The 22,735-nt window shown below is 46.3% G+C and overlaps 1 pseudogene; it reads left to right on the top strand.

Moving 5' to 3' along the window:
* Nucleotides 1-783: 783 nt before the first annotated feature.
* LOC133351263 (ephexin-1-like) overlaps nt 784-22,735 on the top strand; it is a 33,983-nt pseudogene continuing 12,031 nt past the window's right edge.

The raw sequence follows: 22,735 nt of genomic DNA, 5'->3' as shown, positions 1-22,735 counted from the left end.
GGAGAGCGGAGTACGCCGAAAAACACACCACCACATACGGTTGGGGGGGGGGGGCTCGCCAGTGAAATCATTCGAACGCGGTTCGACGCAGCCATCCCTGCACGTAACCACCCTCTGTCGGTCACCGTGCAGCTCGGTGGCTTTGCGAGTTTCACAAACACTGAAAAGCGTGGCCCCGGCGATAGACACTAAAAACAAAACCAGTTTGGCAATGATACTGTCCAGAAAGGATACATTTACAGGGCGTCCCATCATTTGTCAATTGCGTTCGCGTGAAATGTCACGAGCCGAATATTCGTAAGTCGCGCAAGAACCTGGACTATACATGGTGGTCCAAATGTGTTGTGACCTCTCTCAAACTTTCTAATATTACAGTGGGGTTTATTATTATTATTGAAAACAGACATTAATATGCGAAGTAATACAAAAGGTCGTTGGTCAATTAAACGTCGGGTCACAAGACATGTGGACCGCCCTGTATGTATATCGTCGGCGACATTTTCATAGCAGCGAGATTTCTGCAGATAGAAGCTGCTATGAAGAATGTGATTGGGCTAAAAATATGCCTTTCCCCCCGCCCCCAACTTTTTTTTAGGGCAGTGTTCTTTGTGAAAAATGTGTTGAGTTCTCGTTTTTCGTGCTTGCGTGTCATTGGCAACGCAGTATCGCAGGATAAAACGTGTTCACTAACTGGAGGCATCGCCTTCAAAGTGCTGGATTTAGATTGAATTTTGTGACTTAAAAAAATGAACCGTTGGATTGATTGATTTTCCCCCCCACAAAATGTTTTCTGCTTTAGATCAGTACATAGCAGAAACAAACATGCCATCGACTCCGGCAGACCGCGGTGACGTTTACGAGAATGTAAAGCCTGTTCAGCGATTGACTGCTATGTACGAAACACCTCCTGTTACAGTGGCCAAACCAAAACCAGTGACCAAACCAAAACCAGTGACCTTGATACCAGGCAACAGCGGGAAGCCTGGACCCCCAGTGCTGCCAAAGCCACTCACGAACAAAGCTAAAGACACCGATATCTCGGCAGACACTAAACACATTTCTTCCAAATATGTGGACGATGGGAGCACCACAAAAACTCCGAAAAAAAGCGTTAATGCCTCCGAATGCTAACGTCTCCAACGAACATTCAAAGACGACCGAGGGATACGGGAAGAAGGAAACTGATAGCGTCGAAGGAAAACGGAATTCGCCGTTATGCAGCTCTTCTTCTTCAAAGACGTCCGCGTCCGTTTCAAAACTAGGGGACTGTCAGGGGAAGTCTCTCCTGAGCAGTCCCCCAATCTCAGACGAGGCCCTCAAAGCTGAGCACGAGCAGGGGCAGAAAGGCGAACTGACTGAGAAACCAGAAACACCTTTCAAGCCAGTTCCTTTGCCGAGGACCAAGCTGGCCAACAAGACCGCCGCTCCTGGTGAGTTGTGAAATATTCCGGCTGAGCACGAATTAAGTCGTTGACGACTTCTGGCCAAGGGTGAGCCTCGTGGCAGACGGCACCACTTCCAATGCGAGAATTTCTCGAGTTCAAATCCGCGCAGTAAGGAGATTAAGTGAAGCTTCCGACGGAAAGACTGGCCCTCGCCGTGGGAATGTGGAGCTTCCACGACCGAAGCGAGGGCTGCCGACAGAGAAGATCGACGCACAATCGCTCGCTTGACTCGGAAGAAAAAAAACCTCTGATTAAGACTTCAAAGTTTTGATGTGAACTAAGTTTTTGGTTTGCTATAGTGGCAAACGATGTTTTCTCTTCTCCGTTGCAATGCACATTTTCACCGAATTCTATTTTCCTTGTTCAGCTGTTTGCACGGGTGTTTTGCACATCGAAGAAAGAGTCTAAATTACTGTGCACTATTTAATAATTTGTCTTCGCTTTCTTCTGCCCTTTTCTCCAGCAGCTCAGGAGCCAACGGCGGGCGTCCACCGGAAATCTACTCCGTTGGAACTCGAGTTAAGCGGACAAAAAATGGCAGGATTTGAAACCGACATCCGGACAGGAGACACCTAATCAAGACGATCACGTGGCTCCCCCAATACCAGCGAGAATGCCGTCCACCAAGCAGAAGGATCATCCCATCCTGACGCCGACACCTGGTACCAACAGACACCTCATCCGGTAAGCAAGGGCACGATGACTGGAGTCGTGGAATAACGTTTCGGTTTGCTCTTGTGATTACACGCGAGTCCGAAAATCGACTGCTCCACCACCAAACGTCTTGGGACCCTGTTGTACGAGCGACACATTTTGGCCGTAACTGCTTCAGCGCAAGAGTAATGCAACATACGGATTTGCATTGCACAGGAAGCTTGCTTAAATACCTAGGCAGCTCAAAGCGCCTTACATCTGTCTCATCTCATTCATTGCAGCGCCCTTATGTAGTTTAGCCAAGGAGGCAGCCGTCCCTGTGCAGCACCGGCCAGCAAATGAGCAGTAACCTTCCAGTTTGGGGGCAACGTTGCCGTTCGATTTTCCCAATTAAGTCATTTGTGAGCAACGTTTCGAGCTTGCACCATGACGCCAACGCTGGCACACGGGGCCTACTCTTTCTGTCGAATCACGTCGCGGGATCTGCAATGCCCCCTGGGAAGCAGACGGCACGCACTTTTGACGAATACGCCCAGAATATTAACAAGGGCGGCCCCTGGCCCTGAACTGCGAACCTCTGAAACGAGCGGCAAAATGCGTTACCGCTCGGCCGTGTCACCGGCTAAGAGAATTACGAAAAAGAAAGTTTCACTTTCAAGTTTAACTCGTAAATCATTGTCTGAAGTCACTAGTCCGACTCATCTCATAATGGATGTGTTTGGATATAGATAGCGCGGAATATCTCTCTATCTAAATCAGCTCTCGCCTCCCGTAAACCACCACGTGACTGGTGTGTGGCCGCCCCCACTGATTCGCTCTCCCCCATCACCTGTGAACACAGACGCCGCTGCGCGTAACTCACTTCTGCTCTAGATTTGAAGCTTTCGTGACTGCAAGGATTCATATTCTTAGGTTTTTTCAGTAAAGTCACGTAGGTAAAAAATGAAAATTAAAATTAATAAAATAAAAATCACGACGTTTCGGAGGCAACACAAGCTTCCGTCTTCAGGTGGAACCGTCACAGCACGATAGCTGTATCATTTTTTTTATTAATTTAAATTTTAATTTTTTTACCTATGTGACTTTACCGAAAAAACCTAAGAATATCACTTCTGCTCATTCATTCTCTCTTCCTCTCTTGCCTCCCCTCTCATCCCTGGCGTCACGGCCCCGGTCATTCCTTCTCCCCCTGCTCCCCTTCCTGCCCGGCGCTCCTTCTTCTCGCTGCCCTCATCTTGAGCCGTGTGCCCCCCTCTTTGTCCGTTTTGGGGACATTCCGACCCAGCATCCCTTCCCTCTCACGGTCATCTTGCCTCCCTGTCTGCCCTTTGGCGCAACTGACTCTGCTCCCGATCCCGTGGTGCGCCACTGGTCCACTGGTTTACACATCGTATCGGGACGATCGTGCAGCGTTGCTGTGTCGTGGGTGACGTTGTGTTGGGAGCGGCGGCGTAGCGGTTAGCGCTGCGCTACGAACCCGGCGACCCGATCTTGATTCCCGCTCACGGCCACCAACATCAGTGACGATTATCTGAACCGGTCCTGGGCCTCCCCTGGCTCGACTCGGCCTCAAATGAGTACCTGGTGTGATGTATAAACATCGCCACTAGGGAGATAAATGCGGCCGGGCGTGGTGTTGGCCTCCCACCACCTCGTGTGCCATGCCGGCCTTCATAGGTGCTACTCACTAACAGCACTTGCCCCTACAGTCTGTTAAGGCTATACGGGGGATCTTTGTCTTTGTTGCGTTTACTTATCCACAAGAAAACTTCTCGATGCTACCCAGTGGCGATGTTGGTCCGATGGTGGGCCCTGCCCAGAAATTAAGTTATTCTCACAGTCCCAGACGAGGCCCTCAAAGCTAAGCCTGAGGGGGGGGGTCAGAAAGGTCAGTTAACTCGCCCAGGAAAGTGCAGCCCAGCAAGACCGCTGCTGCTGGTGAGTTGTGAAAAATTCCAATTAAACACAAACCGAGTCTAGACTTGAAGCTTTCGTGACTGCAAGGATTCATATTCTTAGGTTTTTTCGGTAAGTCACGTAGGTAAAAAGTTAAAATTAATAAAAATAAAATTAAAATCACGACGTTTCGGAGGCAACACTTTCTCTCACTTGATACAGCTATCGTGCTGTGACGGTTCCACCTGAAGACGGAAGCTTGTATTGCCTCCGAAACGTCGTGATTTTTATTTTATTTTTATTAATTTTAACTTTTTACCTACGTGACTTTACCGAAAAAAACCTAAGAATATAAACAAACCGAGTCGTTGGCAACTTCTGGCAAGAGTGGCTCTTGTGGCAGACGGCAGCAGTTTCACTACGAGAAGGTCTAGAATTCAAGTCCGTGCAGTAAGGAGATGAAGTGGGCATCTTACGGAAAGACTTGGCCCCACCATGGGAATGTGGAGCTTCCACGACCGGATTACGGGCTGCCGACAGAGAATATTGACGCACGATTGGCTTGACTCGGAAATACAACTCTTTGATTATTACCCCAACGTGATAATGTGAACTGAGTTTTTGGTTTGCTAAAATTACTGGGTTGCGTTTTCCTCTCCGTTGAAATACACATTACACATATTTCACATATTTCACCGAATTATATTTTCCGAGTTAAGCCGGTTGCACTGGTTTTTGCGCATCGGAGGAAGAGTCTTAAATTACGTGCGTTATTTAATAATTTGTCATCGTTTTCTTCCGCCCTGTTCACCAGGAGCTCAGGAACCAACGGCAGATGTCCACCTGGAATTGACTCGGCTTGAGTTAAAAGAACAAAAAACGGCAGACGTTATACCGACATCCGGACAGGAAAAACCTGATCGAGGCAATGACGGTGCTCCCCCAATACCACTGAGAAGGCAACCGACGATGGACAAGCATTTGGATGATCCCAATCCGACCAATGGTGCCCAAACACCGGTACCAACAGACACCCCATCCGGTAAGCACGGGCACGATGACTGGTGTCATGGAGCCGTGTTTAAGGCCCCTTTACCCACTTGGGGCCCTAAGCTTTTGCCTCGTCTGCTCATGCCGTGCTCCGCCCCTGAAGCTGCTGTTTGCCTTGTGCGACCTGTGAGACGCCCGTGTGAACCTGTCTCCGTCAGACGCCGGCAAGGAACTCAACGCCGCAAAGCCTCCAGATCCGATGAGAGCACTCAAGCCCGGACAGAGTCAGCAAAAGAGAACCCCTCTTCCGCCTAAACGACCGTCGACCGAAAAACCTCCGCCTCCACCGCTGCCCCCGCCGAGAAATTTGCAACCGATATACACCAATAGTGGTGGGCATAACCACGACATTAACAGTGTCCTCGTAACACAGCGGCTTTCGCCACCGACGCTTTGATACATAAATGGGGGGGGGGGGGGGGGGGTTTGGATTGATGAAAATATAAAAATGGCCGCGTTTGTTCACGTGGCAAATCGATGTATTTGATGGAACCGTCACAGCACGATTGCTGTATCAAGCAATCGTGCTGTGACGGTTCCACCTGAAGACGGCAGCTTGTGTTGCCTCCAAAACGTCGTGATTTTTATTTTACTTTTATTAATTTTGATTTTTACCTACGTGACTTTACCGAAAAAAACCTAAGAATATGAATCCTTGCAGTCACGAAAGCTTCAAATCTAGAATCGATGTATTCGAGTTGTCACACCTACCAACAGGGACACGTGATAGGACTGATGCGGTATGATCCGTGTGGTTTGAGAACCCATGTATCACACCTACCAGGAGGGTCACACTTTAGGACCGATGTATGTATGTATCGATAAAAGAGGTTTTTTGGGTTAGATCGCGTAAATATATAGATGTGTCATTAAAACCCGCCACTACCACCACACAGCCAACTCGTAAGGGTTGTCACGTAAACAGAACGTGCCAATTCGTCACTAGAACAGCACACCCGGGTGTTGGAGAACGAAGCCACAGAATTTACAATCTGAGTACGACGTTTCGCCAGTAATTACAACTAGCTTCATCAGGCGACAGCCAGATCTGTGCTGTCCTAGTGACGAATTGGCACGTTCTGTTTACGTGACAACCCTTAGTGGTTGACTGTCGGGTGTTAGGTTTTAACCACACATTGATATATTTACGCGATTTAACCCAAAAAACCTCTCGTATGGATGATATTGGTCACGAAAGCCTACCACGTGTTCAACCGTATGTGTGTATATTGAACTACTGCATTGGCACTATACGTAGCCAACCGTGCTAATCGGTACGCTCCGTGTGATTTCAGAACCCATGTACCACGTCTACCAGGAGATCTCACACATGCGGGCGCTGAACAAACTTCGACAGGACAGCGACAACAGCGAATCCACGCTCTCGCCCGACGATTACGATAGCTTGTACGGCATAGCACCCGCACAGGGGCTGGCGAAAGTGAAGCAGATGGTCTCCCTGTGGAGCCAGCAGTATCAAGTGATCGAGAGTGGCCTCATGAGCTCCCTAACCAAGCGTCAGATACAGCACCAAGAGGTGACGAATCACGTGACGCTGCTTAGCTTTTTTCTTTGCTGTCACGTTGAAAAATGCGCAAAGTGTGTTACACGGCACGGTGTTTTTTAAATCTTTTATATTAAGTTCGCTTGCTTGCTTGCTTGCGTGTTTGCTTGCTTGCTTACGACCGTGCAAATCTTTCGGTCGTTTTTTAACCCACTTCCCATGATCCAATCGAGCTGACATTTTTCACACAGACTCGTTGTGCGTGACAATTAATTTTCGTGAAAATTTTTTCCTAAATTTTACACTGTTTAGGGACATTTTTTAAAATATTTAATTACCAATTGCTTAATGCTGGCACACAATCATCTGACCCATAGGTGGCAGCCATCTCAAGCCAGAGGACGAGAGGACTCTAGCCACCACGCATATAAAGTATTTAGAGTGAAAAACTTTTTTTTACGGGTTAATTTTTTCTTCGTTCGATTGAGAGGCACAGGAAGGGGTAAACAAAGCGGATAGGGCAGCCGGAATCAGCGCCAGTAATTGCTCAAGCTGCGTGACCCGATAAATGAGATGTCCGGCCAACTCCGTTACAAAGTGATTACACGAGTGAAATTACAAGCCTTAAAGGGGTTGCGTTCTGCAGGTCAGAGTGGTCGTATTATTGTTGGGGTTATAAGTGAATGATTAGCGATAGGGTTAAGGTTTTGTTTATGTTAAATATTATATTATGATCCATTGGGCGAGTGTATCTTAAAGTATAACTCTGCTCTGTGTCACCGCGTTATTTGTTAACAAAAATGTTTTGTAGCCATGAGTTTTGTTGAGCGCTGAGTGTCTGCTGTCTTCTACAGCACTGTCGTCACATCCTTTGTGAAAGATGCTTTAGAATTGTAATAATACAAATTGTCATTATTATCAGGCTTTCCAGACCAACATCAAGCAGACTTTTTTGAAAGCAAGCAAAGTCTGGGCAGCTTCGAAATTCTGGCTTGTTATACAAATGCTGCTGAATTACCAGCTGCTATTGGCAAGAACGGATGCTGCTTGATAATATTGATCTTAAAAGCCAATAAAATAGGCTGATGGACTAAAATTTTTCCTTCATTTGCAGAAACACGGAACAGAGTTCTGCTCATTTGTGCTTTTCTCCATAATTCTCTCCGGCAACGCACACTGGGTGGGTGTGCGTTGTTGATGCTTTCCCTCCCTCGCTCGCTCTCTCATTCGCCCCATGAACTCAAAGGAAAACATTTGCATTAGGTTATATGTGTATTATGTAACAAGAAAACCAGGATGGGGGAGGGGGCTACCCTAGGCCTCGAACCAGAGCCCCTGATTATAGCCATGCCCCCCTCACCAGAAGTCAAACTTGAGGTCGCCAACTTTTCTATGAAAGTTTGTTTCACGAGAAGTTTGCCTGTGGCTTTGTGTCGTGGTGGCGACGGTGTTCCCCAGGCTATGTTCGAGATCGTCACGTCCGAGTCGTCCTACCTGAAAAGTTTGAACGTCTTCATCAACCACTTCATGAAGTCGGACTCGCTCAACAGAATCCTCAGCCCCAGGGACAAGAACGACCTCTTTTCCAACATCGTGCAAGTCAAAAATATCAGCGAAAGGTACTCAACGAACTAACACCCCCCCCCCCCCCAAGGAATGCGACGTATGTATTTTCGTCGTCGTTGGGTTTCTCTCCCCATGTCACGCCAGTTGTGCTGCATCATTCCACCGGAGCGCGCGTGTTGTATCGGGCAGTCGTGAGTGATGGTCGTGAGAGAGTCATCTTCTGCAATATTTTGCTGTCTTTTCTTGGATTTTCTGTTTGCACTTAGTCACATAGTCACTTTAAGATGTTTTTTGTTCATGTTTTTTTTGTTTGTTGCGGTTGCACCCGATTCAAGAGCCGAATGGCTCACAGGGCTATACCTAATAAATGAACTTGGAACTTGGAACTTCACTCACCTACTTCCGTTCCTCCCTCAACACGGAATCATAATCTAAAGAGAGTATGGGCGGGTCAGAAAGTTACAACAGCAAAGCAAGATGGGAAATTATAGGAGAGCAAAATAGAGAAAATCGAAGGCAAGTCACTAAATGTAAAACAATACTTATATAAATCCGATATTTTTAAGGCAGCAAAACAAACCCCCATCACTTCCCCAGCCCCTATCACTACCCTAACCCCTATCACTACCCCAACCCCTGTCACTACCCCAGCCCCTATCACTACCCCAACCCCTATCACTACCCCAACCCCTATCACTACCCCAACCCCTATCACTACCCCAACCCCTGTCACTACCCCAGCCCCTATCACTACCCCAACCCCTATCACTACCCCAACCCCTATCACTACTCCTATAACCACCCCAATCCCTATAACCACCCAAATCCCTATCACTACCCCAACCACTATCACTACCCCAATACAGGGAACTCTGTATTTAACCAATGTTGCTAAGCCGATGCTCGCCCAGAATGTCCGATGGCTTCTGATGGCACGTGTTAAAAATAAACGATTACTTTCTTACGTGGAGGGACGTATACTTTTCTTATTTAATGTGTTACTTACGTTCTACTACAACAGCCTGGAAACCACTCAAATGGGATTTGCACGAAGCAGCAACGTCGCCCCCTACTGCGAAAACTTGGCAGGGACCCTCCTAAAAAAAGAGTTGAGACTCCCAGAGGCTTTCCTTGGGTGGATACATTTATTTATTTGAGATACTTAAAAAAAAAAGACTGCGCATTCGTCAACAATATTAGCACCGTGCTATGGTTGGCTACTACACAGCCCCAATTGAAAAAACACATTGGGGCTGTCTTGTGGAGTCTATGCTTTGGACAATGGCTTTCGCCCTTTCCCATAACAAAGACAAAGATCCCCCTATAGCCTTGACAGACTGTAGGGGCAAGTGCTGTTAGCGAGCACCTATGAAAGCCGGCATGGCACACGAGGGAGTGGGTGGCCAGCACCACGCCCGGCCGCCTTTGTCTCCCTAGTGGCGATGTTTACACACCGCACCAGGTACTCTTTTGAGGCTGAGTCGACCTAGGGGAGGCCCATGACCGGTTCAGATAATCGTCACTGGCGCTGGCCGTGGGCGGGAATCGGACCCGGGTCGCCGGGTTCGTAGCGCTAACCATTATGCCACCGCTCCCCAAACATCTGTGTGTCGTGGGGAAAGAGGCATTGCCCCATGAAACGTCGCCAATTTAAGAAATATGTTTGGTTTGGTTTTTCCTACGCCGTGCCAACGGAAAGCGTCACGAAATAATTTATTTCAGAGCCGGTTCCACGACGGCATTTTCCCCACGGCCGTTCGATCGCCGGCAACATTAAATCGAGCACAACGTGACTGACTGGCAGCAGACAGTTCAAGTTCATTTATTAGGTATAGAGCCCTGTGAGCCATTCGGCTCTTGAATCGGGTGCAACCGCAACAAACAAAAAAAAACAGAAACAAAAACATCTTAAATTGAATATGTGAATGAGTGCAAACAGAAAATCCAAGAAAAGACAGCAACATATTGCAGAAAAAACACCGTACACCAACGCTGTGTGCACAAATCCCAGTGGGATGCAAGTCAAACAACCAACAACAACCACAAGACAACTTAGATTAAGGCCATCAGTATAACTCTGTATTACAACAAACAAACATGGCTAAACCAATACACTTTTCGAAATCACCAAAATAAAGCTATGAAAGCAATGAAACCGTGATCATACGAACTGTGACGCAGTGATAGGCAAAACTGTGGACCGGTTTCATCTTAAATAGGGCTCATCAGCACACCTGGACGAGCCGCAACCGAACGGCATGCACCTCAATATACTAATAGGGGTTTCCCCCTTTTTTCTGGCAACAAAACTGACACCTTTTGCAAGGAATCATGCTTACATTAACCACAATACTTGCAGTCAAATGCAAACAAAAACAATACTCTGATCATTTATGCATTGTCATTGAAACTGAGATGACGCCAAAAGGCGTCATCTGGTCGAACACCATATGAGACTAGGCTCTAAAGAAAGCTGTCTCTGGTGTGGACCAATCAGTTTCAAAGACAATGCATACATTATCAGAGTATTGTTTTTTGTTTGCATTTGACTGCAAGTATTGTGGTTAATGTAAGCATGATTCCTTGCAAAAGGTGTCAGTTTTGTTGCCAGAAAAAAGGGGGAAAACCCCTATTAGTATATTTTGGTACTGGCAAAGGAGGTCCCATAAGGCATGCACCTCATTTCATGGTGCGATATGAATTTATTTAACACGTAGCAGGCTTTCGCGACCAATATTATTCATAATCAACGGTTTTGGGTTAGATCGCGTTATTTATAAATGTGTCGTAACCCTCCACCACCCGACACGGCCAATCAGCAAAAAAGTGTCACATTGACAAATGACAAATAGTTCACTACTTTAGCCCACCGGTGTGTTGAAGCGTGAAACCACAACATTTTCAATTTTTGAGTACGACGTTTCGCTGGTAATTGCAACCAGCATCGATTGATTTCTATTAACTCACTCTGTTGTTTTCGTTGTTGTATCCTCAAATATTGTAACTCAATTTTAACCCACTTCCCAATGTGGTATCGACTGCAAACTTGGTATACTTATGTCATACTGATGACAATACTATATTCCATCATAAAAAAATATAATTTTTTTAAACATTCTTTTTAATATGTTATGTTTCGGCTTGGGTCTAATTTTCCACGGTCTCTTACGTTATGGCAAGCCTCGGAGCCACTTCCTGGAGTCGTGGAGTTCTTCCATTACAACAGTACATTCATGTTTACCATGTGATTATCGATCTACTGCTGGATGGCTGCTATGAATCTCTACGCAATGTGCTACTTCATTGAGCTGTCGTTTCTGGCCAGGTAGGTTCTGCAAAAAAAAGCGTGATTTTTAAAAAGTTTTTTTTTATTTCTATTATTTTTGCTTGTTTTTTCGAATCATTAACGATGGTGGGGACGCACCTTGTCATTTTGCAAGTCTGCTGGGCAGGCTGATGGAGCGAGTGGAGATGTCTCCGCTCATCTCCGACGTGTGCGACATCCTCTACGAGTACTCCCTAAACCACTTCAAGCCGCTGGTCTCCTACGTCATCAACATCCCCTGCCAGATCACGACCTTCAAGAAATTTAAGTAGGTTTTTATAATTTTTTTTTAACAATTACCGGCTTCGATAGTCAAGAATGATCCCGGAAACCGATTCCAGTCGGATTCTAAGTGTTGCAATGAACGCGCGGAATGGGCACGGTGACCTAAGTCGCATCCCAGCGGACGTCCACTGAGGATACGGAGCTTAGAGGAATCGGTTCACGTGCAGGTGCTGGGTGGAGTATTATTGCATCCCAGGATTATACTGGTAGGAACCTCCTGGTTACACCAGCCCACAGGGGATTATTGTGTCCGTCCGTCCGTCGTGCAGGGAGGGGCTGGTTGGGGAGGGGAGGGTGGGGAGGGGCTGGGTGGGGAGGGTGGGGAGGGGCTGGGTAGGGAGGGGAGGGTGGGGAGGGGCTGGGTGGGGAGGGTGTGGCTAGGTGGGGGGTGGGAGGGGTGGGGCTGGGTGGGGAGGGGCTGGTCACCCCGTGGTGCCCTTATATAACTCAATGTTTAACCTACTCACGCCGGCTTGTGCCCGCCCTCACAGTCGGGCATATTTGCGGAATACACCACGCCGCCGTTGACCCTGGCCATTGACCGAGCAACCCAATGTTCCTACCAGCTCCCTCTGCAGGAATGTGTTTATTGCATCGCAGGATCATGCGAAGGTGGCAGGCGTGTTTGGGGGGCCTTACTCCGGCAGCAGCAGATTGACGATGGCTATACATAGAGGAGTTTGTATCGGTATCAGCTCACGCATCGGATGTCCCCGCGTGCTCCGAGCCTTCCCCCGTCGCGTCCATCGACGCCTGGTGCGATCGTACAACAAACACCTACCTCCCTTCGATTTAAAGCTTTCGTGACTGCAGGGATTCATCTTCTTGGTTCTTTCGGTAAAGTCACGTAGAATGGAAATAATAAAATAATGTAAATAAAACATAATAAAATAATTCTGACGACGTTTCGGCCACAACTGCAAGCAGCCGTCCTCAGGTGAAGAACAGGTCTGTCGAGAAGGCAGAGTCTTAATATCTTCTCGACAGACCTGTTCTTCACCTGAGGACGGCTGCTTGCGTTGTGGCCGAAACGTCGTGAGAATTATTTTATTATGTTTTATTTTCATTATTTTATTATTTCCATTCTACGTGACTTTACCGAAAGAACCAAGAAGACCAACCTCCCTTATTAAACCCGATCTCTGTGCTCCCTATGGCAGTGAGGGCAAGGACAAGGGCTTGTTCGCGAGCAAGATCAAGCTGCTGGAGGAGGCGCCGGTGTGTGAGAAGCTGCCTTTCCTCTCCTTCCTGAGCGTGCCCTACCAGCGCATCACCCGCTACCAGCTGCTCGTCACGGTGGGTCTGCGCTGCGGGGTCAAGACGGACGGAGGGAGGTCATGGCTAAAATGTGCACGGCGCCGAGTTTACGCCCAACAATCACTCTCCCTTTCGATTTAAAGCTTTCGTGACTGCAGGGATTCATCTTCTTGGTTCTTTCGGTAAAGTCACGTAGAAGAGAAGTAATAAAATAATACAAATAAAACATAATAAAATAAAATAATTCTCACGACGTTTCGGCCACAACGCAAGCAGCCATCCTCAGGCGAAGAATGAAACACCACCAAGCTTGGAGCGTATATTTAAGCTGGTTTGGAGGGGGGGAGGTGTGCTTGCGTTGTGGCCGAAACGTCGTGAGAATTATTTTATTTTATTATGTTTTATTTTTATTATTTTATTACTTCCCTTCTACGTGACTTTACCGAAAGAACCAAGAAGATGAATCACTTTCCCTGTTTTGAGTGTGTCAAGTGAGTGTGGCGACTGCTATGGTGTGGGGAGCGATGGTGCTGCGGGTCGATTTCCGCTCACAGCCAACATTGGTGACGAATATCTGAACCGGTACTGGATCTCCCTTAGGTTAGCCCAGCCTAAAATTAGTACCTAGTGCGGTGTGAAAATATCAGCACTCGGAAGACAAAGGAGGCTGGGTGTGGCGCTAGCAACCCACCCGCTTGTGTGCCCTGCCAGCTTCGCTAATAGCACTTGCCACAAGTCTGTTATTAAGGCTATAGGGGGGATCTTTGTCTTTGTCTTTGTGAAAGCTTGAATGGGGAGTGGTAGTGTGGTGGTTATTGCACTGTGGTACGTACCCAACTACCCGAGTTAAATTCTCGCTGTCAGCCAACATTATGGACGAACATCTGAACCTGAACATCAGCACTGGGGAGACAAAGGCGGCTGCGTGTGGTGATGGGCACACGACCCCTAACATGTGGTACCGGCCTTCGTGCGTGGTTTTCTCCGGATGCCCCGGTTTCCTCCACAAATGTGTAAACACTCATTGGCTGAATACGTAGAGGACTGCAGAGCTTGGGCAAGAGTTCGTGCCGGCTCAGCACCGTGGTGGCTGCCTTCCAGCTTTGTCCGTGGTTCCTCAGCGATTGTGAGATGCAGTGTGTATAAACGACAGCACTTTATAAAACGAAACCTTTTGGTGGCCTCTGGTCTAACACCGTTTGAGACGAGGCTCAAAAGAAAGCTGTCTCTGATGTGGACCAATCAGTTTCAAGGACAATGCATTTATTATCAGAGAGTGTTTTTTGTTTGCATTCTGACCACAAGTATTGTTGTTAATGCAGACATGATTCCCTGTAAAATGTTTCAGTTTGGTGTTTTAACATCTTAACACCTGTTTTGTTGCCAGAAAAAAAGGGGTAAACCCCTATTATCATTACTAATGGTATTATCTACTGGATAGATGCTTTGCCATAAGGTTTCAGGTTTGTGTATGAATACGAAGCCAAAGGCAAATCAAACGCTGTGCCCTGTGTACGAATGTGTTGGGGAGTCTTCAGGTCAGATTTAAATTTTGACAGATTGGGGGCTTTCAACCTCTCTGCAAATAAAACAGTAAATTGTCTGTCTCGTTAAATGTTGATGATAATTACCCTTGCACCGTCACGTAAATTAACGTCAGTGTTGGGAATAATGCACAGTTAAAAATAAGGGTTATTAGTCTTACCTGTAATCTGTATCGATGTCGCCTGTAATCTGTGTACATTTTTTAAAATATATTTTTGAAAACAAAATTGCTTGGAGGGTTATACCTACACGATCAAACCCAAAAAAAAACTAATTAGGAATCATAATATTGGTGGTAATTACCTACGTATAAGAAGATAACTGTAATACATGTTTTGTATATTTTCCCCACGCAGAATGTCATTTCGAAGGCAGGAGAAAGCATAGAATCAGGACACGTGGTCGAGTTGGCTCGGTCTAAACTGGAAGAGGTACGTCTGATCTCGCAATCCAGCCATTTATTTCAATTAACATTTTCTAAATAAATTTTCGCCCTTACTATTCATCGCCACTCCGTTGAGCGTCTGCCGGTTTGTTTTGTCAATGGCCAAGTCGCGCGATGAATAACACTGGTCAACACACTTTTTTTGGCATAAGGTATTCCAACGGTTTTAAGGTAATTTTGGGGTGCTGGTTCCAAATCTGGCATCAGTTTTTGTCTATCACATCAGGTTTTTGAAATATGAAATATTGCATTTCAATAAAAACTGCTGAAGAAAAATATTAAATAAATGTGGATATCTACATAAAATGAAATTATAAACACACTATCCTAAAAATACAGCACCATATTTTAACACTAAAGCAGTCACTGACTCGCAACAACTTGCAATCATAAGTGACAGAGTTAATTTCGGGTAAAATCAATCAAAATGGGGTATGCCGATAGCATAAAAATGAGATGTGATAGAGCAAATCTGAGATCAGATTTGGAATCAGCACCCTGAAATTAGTCAAAAACAGCTGCAAAAGTCCAGGCCAGAATTTTTTTTTTTTGTTGACCAGTGTTATCCAACAGTCTTGTCGGTCTGCAGTTACATTTGATTGCATTAGCCCACGTTGCGTGCCACCCTTCGAGTGGGTTCATGCTCAAGGCTGCAGAGTTTAACTTTTACTCTCAACTCTTTGCAAAGCTTGTGCAGCAGTGTGACAAGGGAGTTGGTGAGCGGACACAAGCTGAGCAAGTCATGAACATCGCGAACAACATTTACTTTGAAAAGGGCATGAAGGTAACTCTTTTTAACACACTAGGCTTTTGCGACTAATGTTATTCATAATAAAGGTTAATTTGGGTTAGATCGCGTAGATATAAATGTGTCGTTAAACCCCGCAATCACCCGACACAGCCAATTAGTAAGGTTTGTCACGTAAACAGAACGTGTCAATTAGTTACTGCTTCAACACACCGGTGCGTTGTAACGTAAACCCACAACATTTACAATTTGAGTACGATGTTGCGCTGGTCATTACAACCACTTTCATCAGGCGGATTTCAAGAATTGTGTTAAAATTTATATTTACGCGATCTACCCCAAAATAACATTTATGAAGGTAACTCTTGTTAAAATGGATTTTACTCTGTGTTAAAAATTGCATTTAACAACGCAATTCTGATCACTTTTTTTATTGGGTGAGATCAACTTCTGAAGGGCAATATTTAAACAAATAGCAACAACTACTTCAGACGATTGCACTTGTCCAGACCTAACGTTAACATCCAGAGAGGGCCCGTCCATACAGGCGAACTAGGCGGTTGCTACAGGCGCCAAGTAAGGCACCAGATTCGAGGAAAAATACAAATAAAATAACGAAGATGTCATTATTTTAATTCCTGTGCACGTATAGAGGGAATATGATTTATAATACATGTCTCAACATCTCTGAGGATGTATTGGTTGAACAGAGGGATACACAGACACACCGAATTATTATGCCTCTGTTTTAAACAAATACGCTGAAAAAAGCATTTAACGGAAAATAGGGGAAAAATGTTTCTCAGTTTATCAAAAATGTCAGCCGAGAATTGCCCTCTGGGGTTTGGAGGGTGGAGGCGCCGATTGCGGGGTTTGCCCTAGGGGCGCCAGTTTGATAACTCAAAACACTTTGGTAGTTCATAATCAACATTTTTGGGTTTAGATCGCGTTATTTATAAATGTGTCGTAACCCTCCACCACCCGACACGGCCAATCAGTAAAAAAGTGTCACGTTGACAAAAGACAAATAGTTCACTGCTTCAGCCCACCGGTGTGTTGAAGCGTGAAACCACAACATTTACAATTTGAGTACGACGTTTCGCTGGTAATCGCATCATCGGGCAATTCATCTTCGGGCAATTCTGGCGAATTCAACACACCGGTGGGCTAAAGCAGTGAACTATTTGTCTTTTGTCAACGTGACACTTTTTTACTGATTGGCCGTGTCGGGTGGTGGAGGGTTACGACACATTTATAAATAACGCCATCTAAACCCAAAAACGTTGATTATGAATAATATTGGTCGCGAAAGCCTACGTGTTAAACTTTGGCCACTATTATACCCAACTCACATACGAGAGAATAACACTCACAGAGTTGGTAACAGAGAGACCCAACCCGCATATAGACCCAACGCAATAGCCCTGCAGATTGAAGCCCATCGCTACATGGCCACCTCCTGGGCTACCTCACGGCAACCCCACACATTGTCACGATCTCAACCTCCCAATTCTTGTCATCTCAAATAAGAAGCACGGCCATTCCTGGGGCCGTATTCTCAGTCGCGACTCAGCTATGGCTCAGTGTCCAACACGGCCTAGCTTTCAAGTTTCAAGTTCAAGTTCAATTATTAGGTGTAGCCCTGTGAGCCATTCGGCTCTTGAATCGGGTGCAACCGCAACAAACAGAGAACAAAAACATGAACAAGAAAAATCTTAAAGTGACTAAGTGCAAACAGAAAATCCAAGAAAAGACAGCAAAATATTGAAGGAAAAGCACCGTACACCAACGCTGTGTGCACAAATCCCAGTGGGATGCAAGTCAAACAACAACAACCACAAGACAACTTAAATTAAGACCATCAGTCTAACTCTGTACTACAAAAAAACAAACGTGGCCAAACCAAAAAACTTTTCGAAGATCACCAAAATAAAGCCATAAAAGCAATGAAACAGTGGTCATCGGAACTGTGACCGAATTTTCACAATAAACGACGTAAACAACATGTACCACAACTCTGCAGCCATAGCTGGCTGCATGAGTCACTCCACAACAGCAGGAGCATCAGTCGGAGTATCAACATTTCTCAATGCACCTTTAAGATCAGCACGCTAAATCAAAACACAGATCATACTTTGCAGCGATCATCCGGAGCGAAACATTTTATTTTAGGCTACCAGATTGCAGTGGCAGCTAGGGGTGTACAACTCCTCTAGAGCATCTTCTTGGTTCTTTCGGTAAAGTCACGTAGAATGGAAATAATAAAATAATAAAAATAAAACATAATAAAATAATTCTCACGACGTTTCGGCCACAACACAAGCAGCCGTCCTCAGGTTTGCGTTGTGGCCGAAACGTCGTGAGAATTATTTTATTATGTTTTATTTTTATTTTATTATTTCCATTTTACATGACTTTACCGAAAGAACCAAGAAGATGAATCCCTGCAGTCACGAAAGCTTTAAATCGAAATTTAATCCTCTAGAGCAGTTTTGAGTGAAGATCTCATAGGTAGTGATTCAAGCTGCAGTTTATTGGCAACAGCATTCCAGACCCTGGAATGAGCCTCTCCCTTGTTTTCAAAGATTCACGAGCGAGCTGGCTCGACTCTGGCGCAGCTTCACAGGAACCCTGAGCACGGCCGGGCCCGTGCTCCAGAGTTGGAGCCGGCTCAAATTGAGCATGGTGGCTTTGAGCCGGCTCACCCGAGCCAAGAGCCCACACACGTGCACTGTGTCTACGGATACGGGGCCTTGGAACCGCTGTGGTTAAATGAGAAACCAAGCCGCGGTCGCTTCTCTTCTTCTTGTCGTATGGCTGATGATGTAGAAGCAGAGCAACAACTACAATTGCACATGCGGGTGGTCAAGCCAGATAACCGCGCCAGGAGTAGAGGAGTGTGTCGCTGTGATGTCTCTTTCGTATTTGTGGATCGGGCATTGCGTTGAAATGCATTTTACGGTCTGTTCTGGATGACTACAGTTGTACGTGTCTGGTGAGTTTTTTATTTTCCATTCGTGCATCGTTAGGTATCCGAATCTGCCATGGTTTGTGCAGTGGATGTGGTTTAGGATGGACCATGAGCTTCGTGGAAATCAAACCCAGGGGTCTTCGGTGTTGGGTCAAATGAACACTGAGCACACTCATCAACAATACTGCCCTAAAAGAGACAACACATATCACAGCCGACGTTTTGAACAACGGTGTTTCAAATTAGAGCGTTTGCCTCGATCATGGCCTATTACTCTGCACACAGTATTTGTTTTACCTTTAGAGCAGTGTTCTTCACAAATGTGTTGAGTGCAGTATTCATTACTTGTGGATATGCACCACTGCCAACGCAGGTGGAACCTGGTCAAAGCTTTGACCGGGACCACTATAAGGAGGCCACGGTTGTTAAAACAAAACCACTTCTGTCCCCCCTCCACCGTGCCCCCATGTGCCAGAGCCTGGCCATTGTATCGCAGTCGCGCTCGCTGCTGAAGAGTGGAAAGCTGCTTGTCCAGGACAAGGCCAAGACGCTCATCCCCATGGCCGTGGCGAGATTCACGCATGGCAAGACCTACGTGATGCTCCTGCTCTTCAACGACTTCCTCATCATCGCCGCCAAGCAGAAGGGGTGAGCCGCCGGGATCGCTTCATCTGCTGCTCTCAGTGGTTCGCCCGTTTGATTCTTTTGTTTCACGCAAAGCGATGACCTCGTGGGTCATTTCTTCGCAAAGCCATTCTGCGCTCAGTTCGTTGGTCGGTTTATTTCAGGCACTGAGTTAAGAAGCTGTTTTTTGACTGGCGACCCGGTCAAAGCTACATCACCATGAAGGGCTGACAGGGGTTGCATAGAACAAAAAGCAGGGGCATTTTACGAACAATTTTTGAAAGTCATAAGAAAGATTTGTGGGAAACACGTGAATACACAAGTGACCAATACGGGAGGGAGTCTGCGCGTCACTGAAAAAAATCGAGCAACATTTAGTTCCAGCGACTGAACTGAACGTTTTTCGACAGCGTTTGCTTAGCAGCCGCCCGTAGTCACAACGTTGATCTTCTGCGTTTGGGCCTCGCATTGAGCGGTTTGTTCTCTCAAGCCATCCCCGTGCACTACTGCGGGTATCTTGAGTAGAATAAGCTTTTTTCCATGCACTGCTGCGGGCATTGTCAGCAGAAGGTTTTTGCCACATGCTCCTGCGGGCATCTCCGATGAGCACGGTTGGCTACGTCCGCTGCGAAAGAAGTTCAACATACATACAGAAGAAGCTTTCGCCACGCACTACTGCGTGCATCTCCATGAGTCAAAGTAAAGATGCCCGCAGCAGTGCGTGGTGAAAGCTTGAGGCAATAAACCCCCCTACACGAGGCCTAACCCAGGACGCGGCGCTTGGAGCTTAAGCAAGAGAAACCCTCCGCGTCTCGTCGAATATGAAACGGACACCTCTGAATGTTGGGCCAACGTTGTGCACGCTCGCCGTGCGTGTGTTCACCCACCGTCCGCTGAGGCTACGCATGAACATATCGTGACGTCAGCGTGCGTCGCCTGCTCCGACATAGGGATCAGAAAGGAAGAGAGATTGACGAAACAAAAGCTGAAGCCGTGCGAAAGAGAATTGTGCATCTGGCCCTGCCGTCTGTGCATTGTGCCTCCCCCCCCTCTCCCATTTCTGGCTGCAGCGGCCGTCTGCTGGTGCTGGACTACGCGGACCGAGCGTTCGTGATGGCCGCCGAGGTGGAGGGGAATAACGACGCCTTCCTACTCACGCTGATGGAGAATCACCAGGGCAAGCACGCCGAGTGGCTGCTCTCCGCCTCGAACACGTAAGGCGGCAGCCCCACACAGCACCCCTTTATATCCCGGATTCACGTTTTCTATTATGACTGTGTTGAAATTATTTCGCACCGTACGTAGCCAACCACGCTAATCGGAGGTGTGCAGGGGCAAGGACAGCAAACGGAACACAAAACAACTGTTCTAAAGAAATGGGTTTTCAATCTAGATGACTTACAAGTGCACAGCTCTAATATCGGAAGGGAGAACGTTCCAGACGGTCGCAGAAGCGCTTCTGAAAGCGACGTGCGATGCGGTGACCGCCTTTGACCGTCTGACGAGTGCACGCGAGTAGGTGACGCGACTTTAGACTGACAGATGATCGTCCGCTCGATAGTACCGTTTTACCAATGCCTGGCACGAAACGACTACCCGATGGCATGTTTGTTGAACTTTCTTTGCACCGTATGTAGCTAACCGCGCGAATAGGAGGTGTGCGGGGGAAGGACAACAAACTAAACACAAAAAAGCAGTTCTAAAGAAATGAGCTTTAAATCTCGATGATTTAAAAGTACATAGCTCCAGTGGCTTCCTAATATCGGAAAGAAGAGCGTTCCAGACGGCCGCAGAAGCGCATCTTGCCCCGACGATTGTATCGCAGACGGCCGGGCGACTCAGCAGCAGAGCGAGCGGCTAGCAAACACAATGTCGCGACATCTACTCCCGGTTGGCCTGGGTTGATTCAGCCAATTATCCCTCCAGGGTCGATACAATTAGTACCATATTTACACTATGATACCTCTTTTACCAGTGGCAAAATATAGTAGTAGGTTTTTACCCTTTTAAACTGGTACAAAACTGACACCTTTATACAAGGCATCATGTTTGCAATAACCACAACACAAGTAGTCAAAAAAGCAAATCAAAAAGAAGCAACTCTGATAATTGACTACTTGTGTTGTGGTTATTGCAAACATGATGCCTTGTATAAAGGTGTCAGTTTTGTACCAGTTTAAAAGGGTAAAAACCTACTACTATGGGAACCTCATTTGCCAGTAAAAATATGATAATTGGTTTTTTACCCTTCTATCTGGCAACAAAACTGACACCTTTTTACAAGGAGTCATGTTTGCATAGACCACAATACCTGCAGTCATAATGCAAACAAAAAACATAACTCTGATAATGTGCACTGTCCTTGAAGTTGATTGGTCCACACCCGAGACAGCTTTCCTTAGAGCCTAGTCTCACCAGTGCGCCTTTTGGTGTCATCTGGTCCAACCCATGTGAGACTAGGCTCTAAGGAAAGCTGTCTCGGGTGTGGACCAATCAACTTCAAGGACAGTGCACATTATCAGAGTTATGTCTTTTGTTTGCATTATGACTGCAGGTATTGTGGTCTATGCAAACATGACTCCTTGTAAAAAGGTGTCAGTTTTGTTGCCAGATTAGAAGGGTAAAAAACCAATTATCAACCTACTACTAGTACCATATTGCGGGGAGGTCAACAGTGGTCATTTAATGGCTAGACTCACCCCCATCATAGGAACGAGGAGTTTTCATCACGAGCTCAGCGCTGCTATCTGCAGGAGATGAGTAATGTCTCAACGCTCGATTCGAAGATCTCAGGGACCTCGTTGATATATAACAAGTATAACCCGTACAAACAAAGTTTTTCACTATAAATCCTTTATATGCGTGGTGGCTAGAGTCCTCTCGTCCTCTGGCTTGAGATGGCTGCCACCTATGGGTCAGATGATTGCATGGCACCATTAAGCAATTGGTAATTAAATATAATATTTTTGTCCTAAAAAGTGTAAAATTTTGGAAAAAAATTTTCACGAACATTAATTGTCACGCACAACGAGTCTGTGTGGAAAATGTCAGCTCGATTGGATCACGGGAAGTGGGTTAAAAAACGACCGAAAGATTTGCACGGTTGTAAGCAAGCAAGCAAGCGCACAAGTGAACTTAATATAAAGGATAAAAAAATGAATCAGCTCCTGTAAAAATTATGGGGCTAACCCACTTAGCACCTTGTAGGTTGAAAACCCTCTCGAGGGGCCCTCTAATTTCTCCAAAATTACTTAATTGGGTAAAGCAACATAACAACATCGTTCCCTCCTGTGAAACTGCTGCCGATTGTAATCGTCTGTGACACATAGGGCCTTCGTGAAACTTGAAAATCGCTAATAGTCTCGCGGTATAAAAAACGCGAGAATTGGCAATGCGCTGGTGGATTTGAGCGGCGGGAGG

Source organism: Lethenteron reissneri, chromosome 36, assembly GCF_015708825.2.
Source record: "Lethenteron reissneri isolate LAM-NWPU_2019-01 chromosome 36, ASM1570882v1, whole genome shotgun sequence".
Classification (NCBI taxonomy): Eukaryota; Metazoa; Chordata; class Hyperoartia; order Petromyzontiformes; family Petromyzontidae; genus Lethenteron; species Lethenteron reissneri.
This window is presented reverse-complemented; position numbering and strand designations above follow the sequence as displayed.